This window comes from Alexandromys fortis, unplaced genomic scaffold, assembly GCF_014885135.2.
Source record: "Alexandromys fortis isolate MF-2015 unplaced genomic scaffold, M_Fortis_MF-2015_v1.1 scaffold_0, whole genome shotgun sequence".
NCBI lineage: Eukaryota > Metazoa > Chordata > Mammalia > Rodentia > Cricetidae > Alexandromys > Alexandromys fortis.
Window position 1 is genome coordinate 11064516 of NW_026067949.1, and position 18333 is coordinate 11082848.

Genomic DNA, 18333 nt, shown 5'->3' on the forward strand with positions numbered 1-18333 from the left:
CTTTGATCATAGTGAACATTTTCCCACACCTTTCTGCTCTGCTTTTTTTATCTTGATGCTGACTATAAATGTATAAATGTGGCAAAGTGAAGTCACCATCAACCTGTGTTGTAATTTTGATGACGGTTGCATTAAATCTGTAAATTGGATTTGGTAGGCTAGCCATTTTAACTATGAGCATGGGACATCTTTTCATCTCCTGATATCTTCTCCACATTCTTTCTTCAAATACTTGAAGTTTTTGTCATACAGGTCTTTCCTTCACTTGCTTGGTTAGAATACTCCCAAGACACTTTATATTATTTGATGCTATTATGAAGGATGTTGTTTCCCTGATGTCTTCTTCAATTCATTTGTCATTGTATCTGGAAAGCCTATTGGTTTTTTTCTTTCTTTCTTCCTTCCTTTCTTCCTTCTTTTCTTTCTCCCTTCATTCTTTCTTTCTTTCTCTCTCTCTTTTCTTTCTTTCATTCTTTTTTGTTAGTCTGCATTCAGCCACTTTGCTGAAAGCGTGTATCTGATGTAGGAGTTTCTTAGCAGAATTTTTAGAATCACTTATGTATACTATAATATCTTCTGCAAATAAGGACATTATGACTTCTCCCTTTCCAATTTGTATACTCTTGATCTCCTCCAGTTGTTTTATTGCTTTAGATACAACGTCAGGAACGTAATTGAATATATATGGAGAGAATGAAAACACCTTGTCTTGTTCCTAATTTTAGAGGAATTTTTTTGTGTTTCTTTCCATTTAACTTTATGCTGACTATAATCTTGCTGTAAGTTGCTTTTATTATGTTTAGGTAGGTCCCTTACAACCCTAGTCTTCCAAGACTTTTGTCAGGAAGACATATTGAACTTTGTCAAAGGCCTTTTCTGCTTCTAATGAGATTATCATGTGGTATTTTTCTTTCAGTTTGTATATATGGTGAGTTTATTTACTGATTTTAATATGTTGAACAATCTCTGCATCTATGGGATAAAGTCTACTTGATCATGGAGGAATGGTGGATGAAACAAAAAAAGATTCCTAATGATATTCTGCTATACTATAAATAAATGCATTACCCAGACATTAGTAGAGAAGGTTTTCTATGGCAACAGATTAGATTGGAAAAGATTCAGAGACCCACAGCCAGATATTATTTAAAAAAAAGAAAGTCAAAATTGGAGATTCATCAAATCCCACCCCTCAGAGCTCAGAGAGTTCCACAGAAGAGGAAGTAAAAAGAGTGCAAGAGCCAGAGGGGATATAGAACACGAGGGGAACAAGGCCCTCTGAATTAGCTAAGCAAGGTACATATGAACTCACAGAGACATGGGTCCCTGCATATATTATATAGCTTTATGTTGGTACTTTTATGGGACTCCTGATTATGATGATGATAGGGTCTTTGATTCTTGTGCCTGTTCTCAGGACTCTTTTCTTCCTGTTGAGTTGATGTATCCAATTTTGATACAGTAGTTTTGCTTCATCTTATTATACTTTATTTTCTTCATGTTCAGTTGTTCTCTTAGAAGCCCATTTTTTCCTGATGAGAGACAGAAAGGGAATTGATTTGGGGGTGGGTAAGTGGGGAGGAGTAGGCAGGAGAAGCTATAATCAGGATACACTTTTTGAAAAAAAATCTATTTTCAATAAAGGAAAATGTAAAATAAATTAAGTCATATGGTAGAAAAATAAGTTCGAAGGAAATCTAGACAACATGCCTCTCTTTAATTTTTCATGCTCTCTTCTGTTTAGCATTGTCTTACCACTTTTCTTGAAATACATTCAGAAACCTACACAATGCACTAACTTTTGTTTCAGCTACCCCAAAACAAAACAGAACAAAACAAAAACAATCAGAAAACTCAAAAAAGAAGAAGAAGAAGAAGAAGAAGAAGAAGAAGAAGAAGAAGAAGAAGAAGAAGAAGAAGAGCTGTTATATTGTTTTTCTTGATACTTCGCCATCCCAGGCATTTTTTTAAATTTCTTTTCTTATGTTTGTTTTATATTTATTTACATCAGGTCTGAGAGTGAACACATTCTCTTAGTTTTTCCACTTTGTAACATCTTAATTTCTTCCTTGCTCCTGAATAATATTTTATCTAGGTATGAAGCTGTATATTTGATTTTCTTCTTTTACTAAAATGTCTTCTCTCTTCATTCAAAGTTCCATAATTTCTGATAGGAAACTATTATTTGCTTTTCTCTTAGAGGTAAAGTATCAATTCTCTCTCATTGCTCTGAAGAATTTTTATTTGTCCTGTTTTCAAAGAAAAAATAGTCATGATGTGTCTGCATTTATTTTATCTTTTTTTTTCCTGTTTAAGGGTTACTAATCTTGATTCTGTAGGTTTATATCTTTTAATAAATTTGAGTAAAATTCTGATGGAGGAAGGTCATTGGTTAATTATAAATAAACTGCTTGGTCCTCAAAGGTTAGAACATGGGTGGGTGGAGTAAACAGAACAGAATGCTGGGAGGAAGAGGAAGTGAGGTCCAACTCCTCAGACAGATGCCAGGCTCCTCTCTCCCAGGCAGCTCTGACCCAGGATGGATGTAGGCTGAATCTTTCATGGTAAGACCGGTGCTACATAGTTTATTAGAGATGGGTTGATCGGGATATGAGAATTAGCCTGTAAGGGCTAGAGGTAATGGGCCAAGCAGTGTTTAAAAGAATACAGTTTGTGTGTTGTTATTTTGGGGCATAAGCTAGCCAGGTGGCCGGGGTACTGGGGACGCAGTCCCACCGCTCCTATTACAACAAAATTCTGTAGTCATATTTTGATGTATTTTTAGCTCTCTTCTGGGACACCAATGATATGAAAGCTAGATCATTTGTTATAGTCCCTGAGACCTCTAAAACTCAATTCATGCAATTCATTTCTTAAATTCAACTTTTCATTTGCTATTCCTAGTGAGTGACTTCCATTATTCTATCTTCTAGCTCACTGAATATACCATCTGTGCCATCCATTCTGTTCTTGAGTCTATCCATTGAGCTGTTTATCTCAGTCATTGCTCTTTCAGATATGAAGTTTCCACTTGGTTGTTCATGTGTCTTTTAATTGTTTATGGAGATGTTTTGTCCTTTCTTTTGTCACCAGCACATTTTTATTGCTCATTAAAGCACTTTTTTTCTCTTTTAACATTTTAGATAATTTTGACAGTTTTGCAGTGTTGGTGACGGCATCCCTTGATGTCCACTGTTTAAAAAGTTCTGTTTGAGTTTTTCCTAGTGTTCAATATGACAAGTATATTTTGGTTGAAATCTGGACACTGTTGTCCAAGATTCTCAGTCTTTGGGCATCTCCTTTACTTTTTTAGTTGAAAGGTAGATGCTTGCTCCATTCTCCTGCAGCCAAAGCTTTGCTAACAGATTTTTAAAAATAACATCACCTAGACCTAATTTTATTATAGCATGTTTACTTTATGAAAAATCCATAGATCTGTTCATTTGAAAGATTGCCTGGCTCATGGAATAGTGGTTGTGCCCAACCTGCCCCAATGCATAAATTCAAAATAGACTTTTGTGTTGATTCGTAATATTGGCATCTCTTCAGTCTCCCAAAAAGCAGAGAAAATGATAATCTACTCTTAATGTTCACTTAATACACAAAGTACTTGAACCAGGGACTCCCAACAGCCATGCATCTAATATTAAGAATAAACAAATTAATGATCATAAGCCAGACACATTGGCTTAATGGATGATCCATTGTTCAAAACTAAACTGACTCTGGTGTCTAGGTTCTTTTTGTTTTGTTTTGTTTTGTTTTTTGTTTATCTGAGACAGAGTTTCTCTGTAGCTTTGGAACATGTCCTCAAGCTAGCTCTTGTAGCTCTTGGTCTTGAACTCACAGAGATCCGCCTGCCTCTGCCTCCTGAGTGCTGGGATTAAAGACATGTGCCACCACTGCCCAGCATAGGTGCTTGATTATTAGAGACTTGGGATGCTTGGAATATTTACTTAGTGCCCCAGATTGAAAAATACAGTATTCCTTCATCCAGAAAGGGGCTGGCCTCCCATGGGAGTCAACAAAGCAGGGCATATCAAGTTTAGAAAGGACAGTGTTCAACCTCTTGCATCAAGGCTGGCCAAAGCATCCAAGCAAATTAAATAAGTTCCAAAAAGCCAGCTCATGTGCTAAAGGCAGGTCCTGAACCCACTTCTAGGTGCCCCACAAACATATCAAGCGACACATCTGTCACCCACATGCAGAAGGCCTAGGTCTGTCCCATCCAGACTAGCTCCCTAACTGTCAGTTCAGAGTCCCTGAGCTACCAGGAGCTCAGGTGGACTGTCTTTGTGGGATTCCCTGTCATAATCTTGACACCACCTTACTCACACAATTCCTCTTATCTCTCTTATCTCCCAGAGCTTGACCCAGTGCTTGACTGTGTTTCTCTTCATCAGTTACTGGATAAAGGCTCTTTGATTACAACTAGAGTATTCACCAATCTGATTACAGGAGAAGTCAAGTTTTGCCACCCTCTCCACTATTGCCAGGAGTCTTAGTTAGTGTCATCTTTGTGGATTCCTGGGAGTTTCCCTGGTATCAGGTTTCTTCCCAACCCCAAAAAGAACCCCTCTATCGAGATATCTCTTTCATTACTCTCTCTTTTCTTTTCCCAACTTGACCAGCCCCATCCCTCATGGTCCAATTCTTCATCCCCTACGGCCCCCAATTGACCCAGGTGATCTCATTTTTATTTCTCCTTCCCAGTAATATGGAATGGCCACTAAGAGCAGAAGCAGCAGTGGAGAGGAGCAATCTGGAGCCTAGAATAAGCTAGATGTGCTGCAGAGGACAGAGCAGAAGAATCCATGCCCTGCTGGGGAGCCTAGAAAATCGTGAGTGAATCCCAGACATTAGATACTGAGTTATTTATAGTTGCAATTTGGTTTGGTTTGGTTCAGATTATGACTGTGCCCTGGGTGTTCCCTCTTGGAATGAGAAAATATTGAACTTGTTTCTCATTTTATAAAATCCCTTAGTTGACAGACATTAGATTTTTAAAAGATTGGATTTTTCAAGAGACTGGATATTTTAAAGAAACTGAAATTTTAATGTGTTTGAAATTTGTAAAAAATGTGGAACTTTTTACTTTTGTAAAATGTTTTAGATTGCAACGTCTATGTCAATGTATAATCTTGGAAACGAAAAAAAAAAGAAAGGTTGTAACTTTAGCAGTGAAGTAATTTTGTATTGGGTTGACAAGGGGTCAGTTGTGCTGGCTGCTTTATGTCAACTTGATGTAAACTAGAGTCTTCTGAAAGAAGGAGCCTCACTTGAAAAATGTCTCCATCAGATAAGACTGTGAGTAAAGCTTAGGGAGTTTTCTTACTTAGTGATTGATATAAGAGCGATCGGTCTACCCTGATTGGGGCCACTCTCGGGCTTGGGGTCCTGGATCCTATAAGAAAGCAGGCTGAACAAGTCAGTAAGCAGCACTCTTCTATGTAATCTACATCACCTCCTCACCTCTAGGTTCCTGCCCTGTCCTAACATCCTCGAATAATGGACCACAATGTGAAAGTGTAAGCCAAATAGACCCCTTCTTCCTCAACTTGCTTCTGATAATGGTGTTTCATTGCAGCAACAGAAACCATAAGTAAGACTATTCTTGACATCTGTCCAGCTATCAATCCTTTATTCAGTAACTAATTACTGAATATTTGCTCTGTGCTAGGAATCATGTTAAATCTTTCGGTTACATAAAGGAACTTTGTTGTACTGATTGCCAAAAAAAAAAAAAAACTACATAACACAGCAGATGCACCTGTTAATCATAAGAATAATATAAAAGGGTGGATTAGCTGCTGCAAAATCGAGGTCTTCCTTGCTAAGAAGAGTTTTGTGACACTGTGTGGCAGAGAGCAGAAATCTTTCCCAGAGGAAGTGACATTTAAACAGATGCATTGATTTTGAGTGAGGTGAGCAAGGCCAATGTTAAGACAATTCCAGTCAGACAGAACAGACTACGCAAAAGCCCTAGGTCTTAGGGTTACACCACAGACTGAAGGAGCCACAGAGAGGTGGTCACTCACCCCTGTGACCACAGAAGTGTGGAGGAGAGCATCTCAAAGGTCAAGGACAAAACACACACTGGTTAGCATGCCTAGAGTGTCTAAAGCTGACCAGCTCAGTTTAGTTACTTTGGGGGTGTCAGGAGTCTCTGCCTAACTCTGTTGCCTTTCTGTCTTTGTACTGAGCGAGGATGTGAAAGGTGCCCTCCTTGTATCTTGAAAACCTCATCTTCTGCACAGCAGGGGTCCTCAAGGCACCCCCACTGGCATTTGAAGAGCAGTACTGACTGTGTCTTGTGAAGAGTCATATCTGAGCAGGGAGAGTTATTTCTGTGTCAGCTCCTCAGATCACAGGCAGCTGGACTTCCAGGATCTTCCAGGCCTGCTCAGGTCATCACGTAGCTTATGAAAGGCAGAGGAACTCACCCAGCTACAAGCACTAGCATGGACTAACTAGACGATATGCTGTAAGCTACTTTGAAACATGAGGATGTCTTTTCCTCTCTTTGGAGCTCTTTACAACACTGAGCCTACTGTTGACAGTCCCACCGAGTCTCCTATCAAAGAACAGCAGAGAGGTATGATTTCCTGCGCCATTCAGTCATCCCATTTCCCTGAAACTCATTTCACTATGAAATGACAGGGTCACATAAATCTTGTATACGTTCCTCACTTACATAGAGTTGAAATTCTTTTAGCAGCATTTTTTTTGTTTGTGTACAGAACAGCTATGCTACTTTTGAAAGAGTAATTAGCAACCGTGTATTGTTGGAACTATTGCCTACATGACTAATTTCATCAATTAAAAAAAAAAAAACGCCGACTGATTCCACTTATCCATAAAGAACACTCCTAAGTGCTAGAGATGCAATGGAAAGAGACCCTTCAAATTCCTAACCATGTAGCTCAGAAAAGAAACTCAGGCATAGGAGAGGGCCAGAGAGATGGCTCTTTGAGAATGATTGCTGTTGTCAAGTCTTATGATTGTGATTCAATCTCTGGCCTTGCATGGTGGAAGGAGGGAACTGACTCCTGACTCTTTCCTCTACCTATGTGTCACTGAACGCACATACTAGCACTCATACACTTACATAGAGATCCACACGCTAAATACCTAAATTAAATGCAAAATCAAAATAAGATAAAAAGAAACAGCACAGAACAGATGAAACAGGAATAAAAGAAGAAACATGGGAGTAAGGAGAAGGGGGAGAAAGAGACTGCTGGCAATTTAATTAGTGAAGAAATTCAAAGTGTTTGTGTTAAACACCCTTGGAACATTTTCTGACCAACAGTTGCCATGTGGTACTCAACTGCAAGACTCTTAAAACAACCTGGTACTTTTTAAAAAATGGAAAGGTTTCTGATTGACAACTCTGGAAGGATTCAGTTCTCTCTCTCTCTCTCTCTCTCTCTCTCTCTCTCTCTCTCTCTCTCTCTGTCTCTTTCATGTGTGCTTCCATTTCTTTTTCTGTCCCACAGCATTTCATCCTTGAGATCTCCAGATCTTCACCTAACTTGAGTTCCTTAAAGTGCATTCATCATAAGAAAGTTACAGTAACTAACTGACTTCTAATGAAAGTAAAAACTTCCAATCACTTCATGTCAAAGCCTAAAGCTAGACATAGCACCCTGCTTGCTGCTTTTCTGGATAGGAAAGTTCACAGACTCCATGAGACTCAAGGAGATAGTATGAAGGCCCACCTTTCAAGGGAAGAAGTGTGAATATGTAAGCAGTCATATGTAAACAGCTACAGGGTCTGTGACAGAGTATGGAGTAATCGAGAATGACTTTTCTCAGGAGATGATGACAACTGAGTGCAAAATGTCAAAAAGGAACTTAAATGTTAGTCCCCTGAGAGCAGACCATACTGGACCAAGGGACTTACAAGTATGTGACTCATAAAAGACTGCTATATGTGAGAAAAGGGTGACTGTGTGGGTGGCTAAAACTTACTGACCCAGAAACTGACTTTAAGGAGTAGGGTGAGAAACAAAGAATCAATTAATCCCGAGCATGAATTTGAATGCTATCCTTAGTGTGAAAGATAACACTGGAAGTTTTTGAAAATACAATGAATGAACTATTAAATATTTTAGGACCACAGAAGCTCATAAGCAGCACTTGGTCTAGACACAGAGAGGTAAATGTACTCATGTAATCTTGGCAGCATGGTTCCTCATAAGCCTTACAAAATGACAATACTATTCAGCATGCCAATCTTGATGAGTGTAGAAGGAACAGTGGGCTACATTCCTGCCACTCGTCTCCTGGGTGCCTGGCTAGCTTATGCCCCGAAATAACAACACACAAATTGTATTATTTTAAACACTGCTTGGCCCATTAGTTTCAGCCTCTTATTGGCTAATTCTCACATCTTGCTTTAACCAATATTTAGTAATCTGTGTGGCACCATGAGGTGGTAGCTTACTGGGAAAGATCTTAACCTGCATCCATCTCAGAGAGGAGAGCTATAGCGACTGCCTCACTTCCCTTCTTCCCAGAATTCTATTTGGTCTACTCTACCTATCTAAACTTCTGCCCTATCAAGCCAAGCAGTTTTGTTTATTAATTAACCAATGAAAGCAACAGATAGATAGAAGACACTCCCACTTCAGATGAGGGAAATCTTACATGTCTTACTCCTAGATGAGAAGCTAAAGGTAATCAATGATTCCCAAGAGAAGGGAATCAGTTTTCTGTAGGGATGAGATTCCTGATAGATTTTTCTGGTCAATCCTCAACACATGTACATGTGAGTAACATTAAATAGACTCCATAGGTATTTGTGTGTGTATGTGTAACAATAATAATTATTTGCATATTGTAAAAAGTTATGCATATATAGTTATACATCTATATAGATTGTGTAAAAGTAATAAAGACGTCATGAATTTAAGAGAGAGTAGAGGAGCATGGGTGAAGTCAGATGGGGATGTGTGGAAATGAGATAAATACAGTACTCAAGTATGAAATTCTTAAAAATATAAAAAAAATTTAAAAAAAACCAGCAGATAGAGGAGCAGCAAGGGTACTATAGTGATAATTAAAGTTTGAGTAGAGATAGACCCACATAAACATTCAACTCTGTATAGAGATTATCAAATATGTATGCATATATATATATACAAATACAGAAATATATACACACAAGAAATATAGCTTAAGCTACATAGAAAATAGTCTATAGATAAAGATCAAGATAACATTAAGACAAACATCTTGATTTGGACAGAAGTAGATGTTCCAGGAAAAGATATAGATACATTTGAAATGGAGGCAACACAATCTGCTAATGGGTTAGGTAAGAGACTATGGATGATATCAGCAATTGGATGTTTGAAGGGTTGGGGCTTCATGGGAAGGTTGGGAGTTGCTCCGCTAGAGGAGAACAGACTCGGGAATAGCCCTTAATTCTGCACTACCTCTAAGGGAATACATCATCTCTATGGGTACCTGCTGATATTTTATCCCATCACCCCATGGACACCTTCCCTTGCCTCTTCCTTTCATCTTAGCATTCCTTACTCCTGCACTGTTATGTTGGGAGAGGATTTGTAGTAATTGGAGCAAGGAAGAACTGTGCTTAACCCAGGTGACTGCCAAGTACAAGATGTATGCTGCAGGCAAATTATTTCACTTCTTGAAGCTTCTGTTATTCAACTTCAAGTAAATAGCATGGCGTAGACTTCAAGGGCTGCTATGAAAATGAAAAAGCATAAAATGTATGATATATACTTAATATTATATCTAGAAACCAACATGGTTCATGTGATTCTCAAGTGTCTCAAACCTTGCTTGTTCTTCAAGATCCAGTCTTTCTTTGATGGTGCATGAAGCTCTTTTCAATCATCCCAAACTTGATTGCACTGAAGCAATGCATCAAGTAATCCCATCCTACAGCTAAATTATGGCATATTGATTTTTTAATGTATTTGTTACAAATAATTTGTTTTATTAAAAATATGATAATCATTACATTTAACTTTAATTGAGGTGCTGATATACTTTTCAACTTATCTTTCACTCTCTTCTAGCATCTTCCCAGTCTGAAATGCTTCATAAGTACAATGCAATTCCCTGCAGGTTAATTCCCATTACTTTTCCATTTAGTGACTAATTCTACCCTAATGTTGAAAGTCCAGTGGAAGATGACTTTTATAAATTATTCAAATAAGTAAAAAGTTGTAAAGGAAGATTATAATTTTAAGAGAGAGATCGGTTGAGGAAATCTCAGAGGAGTTGAAGGGGAGAAAAAAAGTGTGGATATGGCAAAGATACACTGGATATATGTATGAAATTTTGAAAATAAATAAAAAATTAAATCTAAAAAAACTAATATAGTGGGTCACATGTGTATTCTTAACTAGATATGTTGGTGATTTTGGAAGACATTTTATTCTTTTTAAAAAATTTTAAGTTTATTTTACATAAAAACCACAATTTCCCCTCCCTCCTTTCTGATGGTTTCCTCCCACTGACTCCTTTTTACTTTCATTCACCCACTCCTCAGAAAGGGTAAGGCCTCCCATGGGAGTCAACAAAACATGGAAAATCAAGTTGAGGCAGGACAAAGCTCCCTTCCCTGCATCAAAGCTGAAGGAAATATCCCACCATAGGGAACACACTAGGGACAGGTCCTGATCCTCCTGCTAGGGGCCCCACATACAGACCAAGCTACACAAAAGTCACAGGCATGCAGAGGGTCTAGGTTAGTACCATGTAGGCTCCCTAGCTGTCAGTCTCTAGTCCCTGAGCTCCCAAAGCGTGGGTCAGCTATCTCTGTGAGTTTCCCCATCATGATCTTGACCACCCCTTGGCCCCACCCATATAATCCCTCCTGCCTCTCTTCAATTGGGCTCCCAGAACTTGGCCCAGTGCTTAGCTTTGAATCTCTGCGTCTGTTTTCATCAATTACTGGTGAAGGTTCTATGATGACAATTGGGGTGGCCACCAATCTGATTACAGGGGAGGGACAGTTCAGGCATTCTATCCACTATTGCTTGGAGTCCTAGCTGGGGTTATCCTTGTGGATTCCTGGGAGATTACCTGGTATCAGGTTTCTCCCAAATCCCAAAATGGCCCCCTCTATCAGGATACCTCTTTCATTGTTCTCCCTCTCCATCTCCCCACCACCTGGAAAAGTTTGATTCTTACTATTTTCATTTAGTTTCAAATTCAGGAACATTTTATAGATGTAAAGTGTAGGGTTCTCTGATGGAAAGATTTTTTTTGTTATGATGTCACCTGGAAGTGAGGCAGTCAATATCTATAAGATCATATTGATGTCTCAGTGTCCCAAGTATATTGTATTATATTAGAACATGTATGAATACTAAAAGAATTACACAGCCCTACTGACATAAAAGTTTCCTCTGATAATGCAACCTCTTGTGGTAGACATGCAGACTGGTATCTCAGTGTATATGAAACCTATACTGTGTATATTAAAAAATAAAGTTTTATTAAAATATTATTTCTAAGTTAAGTCGTATATTAAAGTAAAATCCTGTGAGAGATGCCTTTGTTGATAAAGCGCTTACCACACAAGCATAAGAACCTGAGTTCAAATCTCCAGGAATCACGTCAAAGTCATATGCAGGGGCACTTGTTTATAACTTACAGGGGTGAAGGGGAGGGACAGAGATCTTAATACTCTTAAAGCTCATTGGCCAGGCAGGAATAACTGAACTGAATAATTCCTTATTCAGTGAGAGAACCGGTCTCAAAAAGATGAAGAGTAATCTAGAAAGATATCTAAGGCCAACCTTTGTCTCCTCACATATATGCATAAATGAACCCCACACACTCACACATGCAGAGGCACATACAAATGTACACACACACACACACACAAATACCTTGTTCTTCTCTAGTCTACTATGATCAAAAACATGTTCTGATATTTCTGTATATTATAAAGACCTGCTCTATAGAGCTGGAGCTCTGCCTCTCATTTAAAAATTAAGGCTACTCAGGTTTACACTTTCAAATTTTCATCAAATGTACTCCCTTGATAGAAAGAGAACTCCTCTTCTAAAAGAATCCTAACACTGTTTATAAAATTAATTCTGTATTCAAAAACTTAATATGCCAAGATTTTTTTCTTATTTCCTATCACTACCCTTTTGCCAGACTAGGAGCACCATGAGGATAGGCTGTAAGTCTGTCTAGTCATTCTACTCTAGTTGCTTATGAAAGGACTTGAACACAACAGAGACTCAGCACCTTTTCTATGTATCACTCAACCATGACTACCAGCATGGAAATGCTTTGAAAGATTCAGTGACCCATTTCCAGGTTTCTGTGTCTCGATATTCTTAAAACAATGACTGATTAATGACTAATAAAACATGACAGTCAGGAACAGATGATCCTGGGACCAATGCTACCTTAACAAGTTCATTCATTAATTTATCAGGTTAAATGCCATAGATTAGAGGTTCTCAAACTGTTGGTCATGACCCTTTTGGGGGGTGGGTCAAATGACACTTTCACGGGGGTCACCGAAGACCATCAGAAAACACAAGTATTTACATTATGATTCATAGCAGTATCAAAATTACAGGTATGAAGTAGCAACAAAAACAATTTTAAAGTTGGTGGTCACTACAGCATGAGAAACCCTTAAAGAGTAGCAGCATGCAGAAGGTTGAAAACCACTATCCCAGATGATGATATTAGATATTTGAAGTAACAAATTATTGGTATCATCAAATGTCAAAATCAGACAAATACCAAGTTATGAAGGGACTAACATGTCACTACTTTTCAAGTATATTTGTTCAAAAGGATTAAAGGGACTTGTCAAAACATATGTATCTGAGTCATCCCCATCTAAGACTCATTTGGGTAAAATTTCTTGGTGTGAAACTTTGGAGGCCAGATTTAATAGGAACAGATTTGCCTCTTGTGGTCAGCGAATTTGAGGAAATAGAATATAATGCACATTAAAGCTAGAACTACAAAGACTTGGACAAAGTAGTCAAGGAATTTTAATAGTGGAAGAGCCTTCCAGAAGGGGTTGAGGATGTCTAAGGGTACATATACCATGAGGATGAAGAGAAAACAATCATTTGTAAGATAGTAAGAGGAAAGATAGACATGGGCTTTGGACAGTGAGAGATGTGTTGGCTGTGATATCCCTTTCGGACTAAACAGGCAGAAGTAGCACCTGTTACTGAAATAGCCAGTAGAAGACAGGATGGAGAATAGGGTTTTGGATCCTTGGTGAAGCTTGGCAATAAAGGGTTTGTCTATAGAAAGTTGAAGAGTGCAGTTTCAGATTCCTAAAACATGACAGCCTGGTGCTATATTGCATTCCAACAGGCAACTAGAAATAATAATAGGTCAAGATTTTTGAGAGGCATTTAGGTTAAAGGTACTGATATCAGATGGTGGAGACATAATGAAGGTTGTGGGTGTAGGTTAGACCTTGTGGAGTTCCAGTAGTTAAAGATGTACTTTGGGAGAAGAATCTGTCAAAGAAACTACAAAACAATTCCTAGACTCTAGTGAAGAATGGTGTTGTGGGAAAATTTTAAAAGGAATTGCAGAGCTCCATTTTTTTTAAGGGATAAAAGCAGAGCTAAAAAATGTTCATGGCATTTATAAAGCCCTGCTAGATGTGGTAGTACATGCCTTTAAGCCCACCACTTGGCAGATCTCTTTGAGTTTGTCTCCAGCTTGATCCACATGGAGAGTGTCATGCCAGGCAGTTTTTTATAGTGTTACCCTGACTCAAAATAATTGTAATAATAAGTTTTGGGTAAACATTCAGTAGGTGGAGAGCAAACAGGAGTTTTATTATAATGACCCAAAGTATGCATCTACTACAGAAACAGACACCTATGACAAAGCACCTGACAGTTGGTTTCCAAGGGGGCAGACTTGTAATATCTTCTTGAATAAATTATGCGAGAGTTAAGTGATGCAGGCTTCTAACACAGAATCTAGCAATTAGTGTATATTCAAATGTTTATTACATGTTATTTACTTATTTATTGCATGTCACTGCACATGTGAGGACAACGTGTAGAGTCACTTCTCTCCTTCTACCATATGGTTTTGGGGGATTAAACTCGGGTCATCAGGCTGGCAAAAAATGCCTTAACCCACTAATCTGTCTTGACATCAGTCTAAGTTTTTTTTTTTAATTCAACGTTAATTCAGAGTTAATGTACTCCACTTTGCATGATGTCAAAGCAAAGAATGAATTTCACAAAGATGGTGACTCATTTCCTTAACTGATGACTTTTAATGAGGTAATGCTTTGATGTACATTGCCTTTGTAAAATTCTTCTGGAGAAAATGTACTACCATGACTTCAATACACTAGCCAGAAGCATGCATTGCAAGCTTCATACCCAGTACACAGCCTGTGCTATAATAGGGAATATAATAACCAGCCTCATTGATGTCATCATAACCATAAGGACATAACAAAGGAAGTACACACATAAAAGGAGATGAAATATTTACCCATAATTAATTTCTAAAAGTTTGAAAATGGGAACCTTTATCCATATGTAATAGTACATTTTAGACTTTGGGTTGGACAGAGTTGACAGTGTTCTATGTAGGCATTTGGAAACTGGTAAAAATAATGAATCATTGATATGTAAACATTAAACAGTGTATGAGACCAACAGTACAAAAGTAACATTTTGTTTTATAGACACCAGCATGGCAAGAGTTGGGCTCCATTAGTGAGAAGAGTGGAATTTAAACTACACTGACTAAGAGAACACTGTTACTGTTAAGTGTGTTAGCTGGTTAAGCTGTAACCCACATTCCTGCGACTCATCTCCTCAGGAATTATCCTCCCGGGGTGACGAGCTAGACTTTTAATTAGAAACCTCTTGTATCTCTAAATAAATTCTGGAACTTACTGCATGGCATAATGCCTATAGTTAATAATACTGTATTGTGTAATTGCAATCTACTTTTAATAAACAATATTAAAGGGGTGAAAGGAAACAATGGGGGAGGTATGTATGTTTATAGTCTTGATGGTTTTGTTGATTTCATGATTATGTGTTTATCTACAAACTCATATATATATATGCATTAAATATACACATATATATACATATATATATATATCTTTTATAACTTTTAAGAAACTAATTATCATTACTGTGAGCTGGAGGTACACTTGTGCCCAGGTACATGTGCATGCGCAGAGAATGCCTTTGGGATTCAGCTCTTTTCCTACGCCTTATTGAGAAACCTTTCACTTATTTCTGCTGTACAGCATATGCCAAGATACTGCCCTCAAGCTTCTGGGTTATTCTTACATCTTCTATTTCCCTTGGAGTGCTAAGATTATAGATGTATACCATTGTATCTGTTTTTTTTTTTTTAATGTGGGTTCTAAGGATCAATTCAGATTGTTGAAATTGCAAAACAAGCGCTTTGATCCACTGAGCCATTGTGTTGACCCTAAGTAGCTACAGCTCCTGATAGGTTTATCATATTTCATCAAAGTAGTATAAAAAAAGTAGAGAAAAAAATCATTTTTTTTCTATAGATTTAAAGCTCAAGCAAATGAGGAAAAGAAATCTTTGTTTAGAAGTACCATATTGCTGGCTACCCAAACTATTAATAATTTCTCTTTGCTAATTAGTATAGTGACTACCAGAAAAAAATATCAAAATTAGAATCCAATCAAATATTCTATTTACTTAGATTTTATTGCTAAAATTATTCAAAATATATGAACTAACAAAAGTATTTTTTTTAAAAATTCCTCATTGTTACATTTATGGGCTGTATAAACCCATAGGCATCTCCAGCCTGAATGTCAGGGAAACTTTCTGAGTTTCCATTAGTTAGAAAGTTCCTCTATTGCTAATGCAGAGCATACAGGCCACAGATTCTTTCCTGATCCTGCTGTTGAATCTGCATTTGAGAAATGTAAGATGATGATCCATGTACCTAAAAAGACAACCTTACAGAAGGGGTTGAATAAACTTTCCAAGCTCTATTTCTAAATAAATACTAAAAACTAGTAGTTTGTGTGATTTTAAGTTTTGATTGTACTTTATGCTCATTGAAATAATTAAATACCTAGATAACTTTATAGGTTAGCTAGCCCTGGCCCTTATCAAACTACTGGCTGGTATAATTTGTTCAGTAAGAATACAGAAGCTGCTTTATCTAGATGTGCTTAATGGCTGTGTGTAATGTAAACACACTTGGAGGAACACATGGTGGGAAGAAGTAATTTTGAACTTGATTGCTCTGACAAACACCCTCATTCAGGAATGGAGGAAGTACAGATACCAGGACTTGTCTCCAACGGACCCATTTCCTTCTGATTCATTCAGGATCCCCCTGGAAACCCATATGGTTATCTTGTCTATTTGGTTTGGGTCCTTAAAGTACACTGCAATAGTCACTGTGGTATCTTCTGAACACAGAATCACCTTTAGAACAACTTCTTATGAAGCCATTCATTTCTCAAGTGTTTCATAAAGGCATTTTACATTCAAAAATCTAGAGTGAAAAACTGAGACGTCTAAACACTCTATGGCTAATTCTCTAAATTATTGCATATTTCTCCACTGCATGATTCTGTATTTGATGTCATTGCATATGTATTTTTAATAGAAAACATAGTACCTCACTGTACACACAACATTACATTTATAGGTAGGTTTGGGGAAATTGACGAGGTGCTAGCTTCCTCCCTCAGAATATGCCCCATAAGTCACCACCAAAGAGTAGAAATACATGAACAAATCTCTGTAATATTTAGATTATACCTTTACTCCATCTGTTGGGAATACTGATTGACACTTTGCAATGACATCACCCTCCTCCTAGAGCACTGAGAGAGGAAACTTAATGTGTACATCATTCTGAATCCATTCTAAATGGGTTTGGCTGGAACTCCAATTGACTTTAGGTCTTTAAGTTTGCAAGTGGAAAGTAGGTTTGGGGTTGAGGCCACTTCAGGTTTCACTTTTGTACTAGAGAATCAACATCAGCAACCAAACGGAACATGTCTACCTGTCTACTGGATGTTGAAACACGTCTGATGGGAAGGAACAGAGAGTTGATAGCAAAATAAGTGATAGTTCCAGGGGCTTTTTTTTCCCTTGCCCTCCTCCTGCAATATCTGAATAAGAACCAATGTAAGAACTATCGTATCATCATAGGTCTAGAATGTTCCAAGGCCGTTCATCTGGGAGTTGCTTCTGTTTCTTTTACATGCTCATTTGCTGGCATATTCTTATGGATTTCAGCTGAGGAATATTTTTAATAGAAGCTGTGTCTTTACGTACAACATTATATAATTTGATAGGATACGGCAGGAAAACTAATTTTTCACAAGACACTATTACAAATGCCCCTGTGAAGTGCTTCCTCCTCATTTCAAATGTACTCCTGACAGAGCCTGGAGTCAGCCAGAGGCACAAATGCACACTTATAGGGAAAGTGTTTGCATTATCCAGAGCAGGTCTGCGTCAAGGCTTCTTGTTATTTTTAAACTTCAAGAGAACACTTTAAATACCTAGGTTTTCAGTGAATTCTTATGTGTTCTGTACATATCTAGAGCACTTTCCAGGCAAATTCTATGAGGCAGAAGAAGAGATTTTGGCTTGGCTTTGCAAGACGTGTATCAGTTCAGCTTCAGATTGATGTATCTGTATATTTCTTGTATTTTTATCTCTCTGAGGTTAGAGAAGTCTCTAACAGTCTACTCTTTCCTACAAAAAAAGAAAATAACAAATGCTACCTTCCTAGGTAATCTTGTCAATTGGGTTCTCAGGACAGGATTATCAGAATCCCATCTTCAACTATAGGATTTCGAATCAGCAGAATTGCAGCTTTATTGCATGGTAAGAACAGATTGCCTTGGCTCTAAGGTGGGATTGCCAGCCTCTGGCACTGTTTTATTTGGGTTTGGGTTTTAAATTTGTGGAGTCCCAAAGCATGGAAAGAATCTCTCCTCCTGAAACAGTGGTACCTGCTGCTTTTCTGTAGCCGTTACCCCTGTGCTTTAAGAAGACATGACTAATGATTCTGAATTACAGTGTCCTGGTGACTTGTCAGTGACATAGATATGATGGGCTCCTAAACTAACCACATCTTCACCACCTCCAGTGTTGGCTTCTTCTCAGCCATTCATAATCAAGACTCAACACTATTTTAGCAACTTTTAAATATCCAGATAACCTTTTTAAGATAGAGAGTTGTTGGAATGTGGAATGTGAAAGAGGATCCTGCAAAATGGAGAGGAAAGTACAGTTCCTTTGACAAATGAAATTGAGCTTCAAAGCACCCAGGAAAAACAGTTCAAAAACA

General features: G+C 37.9%; 1 long non-coding RNA gene across 4 annotated transcripts in view; it reads left to right on the top strand.

Annotated features, from left to right (window-relative positions):
* The window catches only part of LOC126506610 (uncharacterized), a 262482-nt gene that overhangs the window by 226625 nt on the left and 17524 nt on the right, over positions 1-18333 (top strand). For 2 of the 4 annotated variants that reach the window (XR_007593273.1, XR_007593270.1), the window contains 2 exons: positions 4714-4841; positions 17773-17867. This is a non-coding gene — a long non-coding RNA (uncharacterized lncRNA). The remainder of the gene's footprint in view (positions 1-4713; positions 4842-17772; positions 17868-18333) is intronic. The other 2 variants (XR_007593272.1, XR_007593271.1) reach the window with 1 other exon arrangement.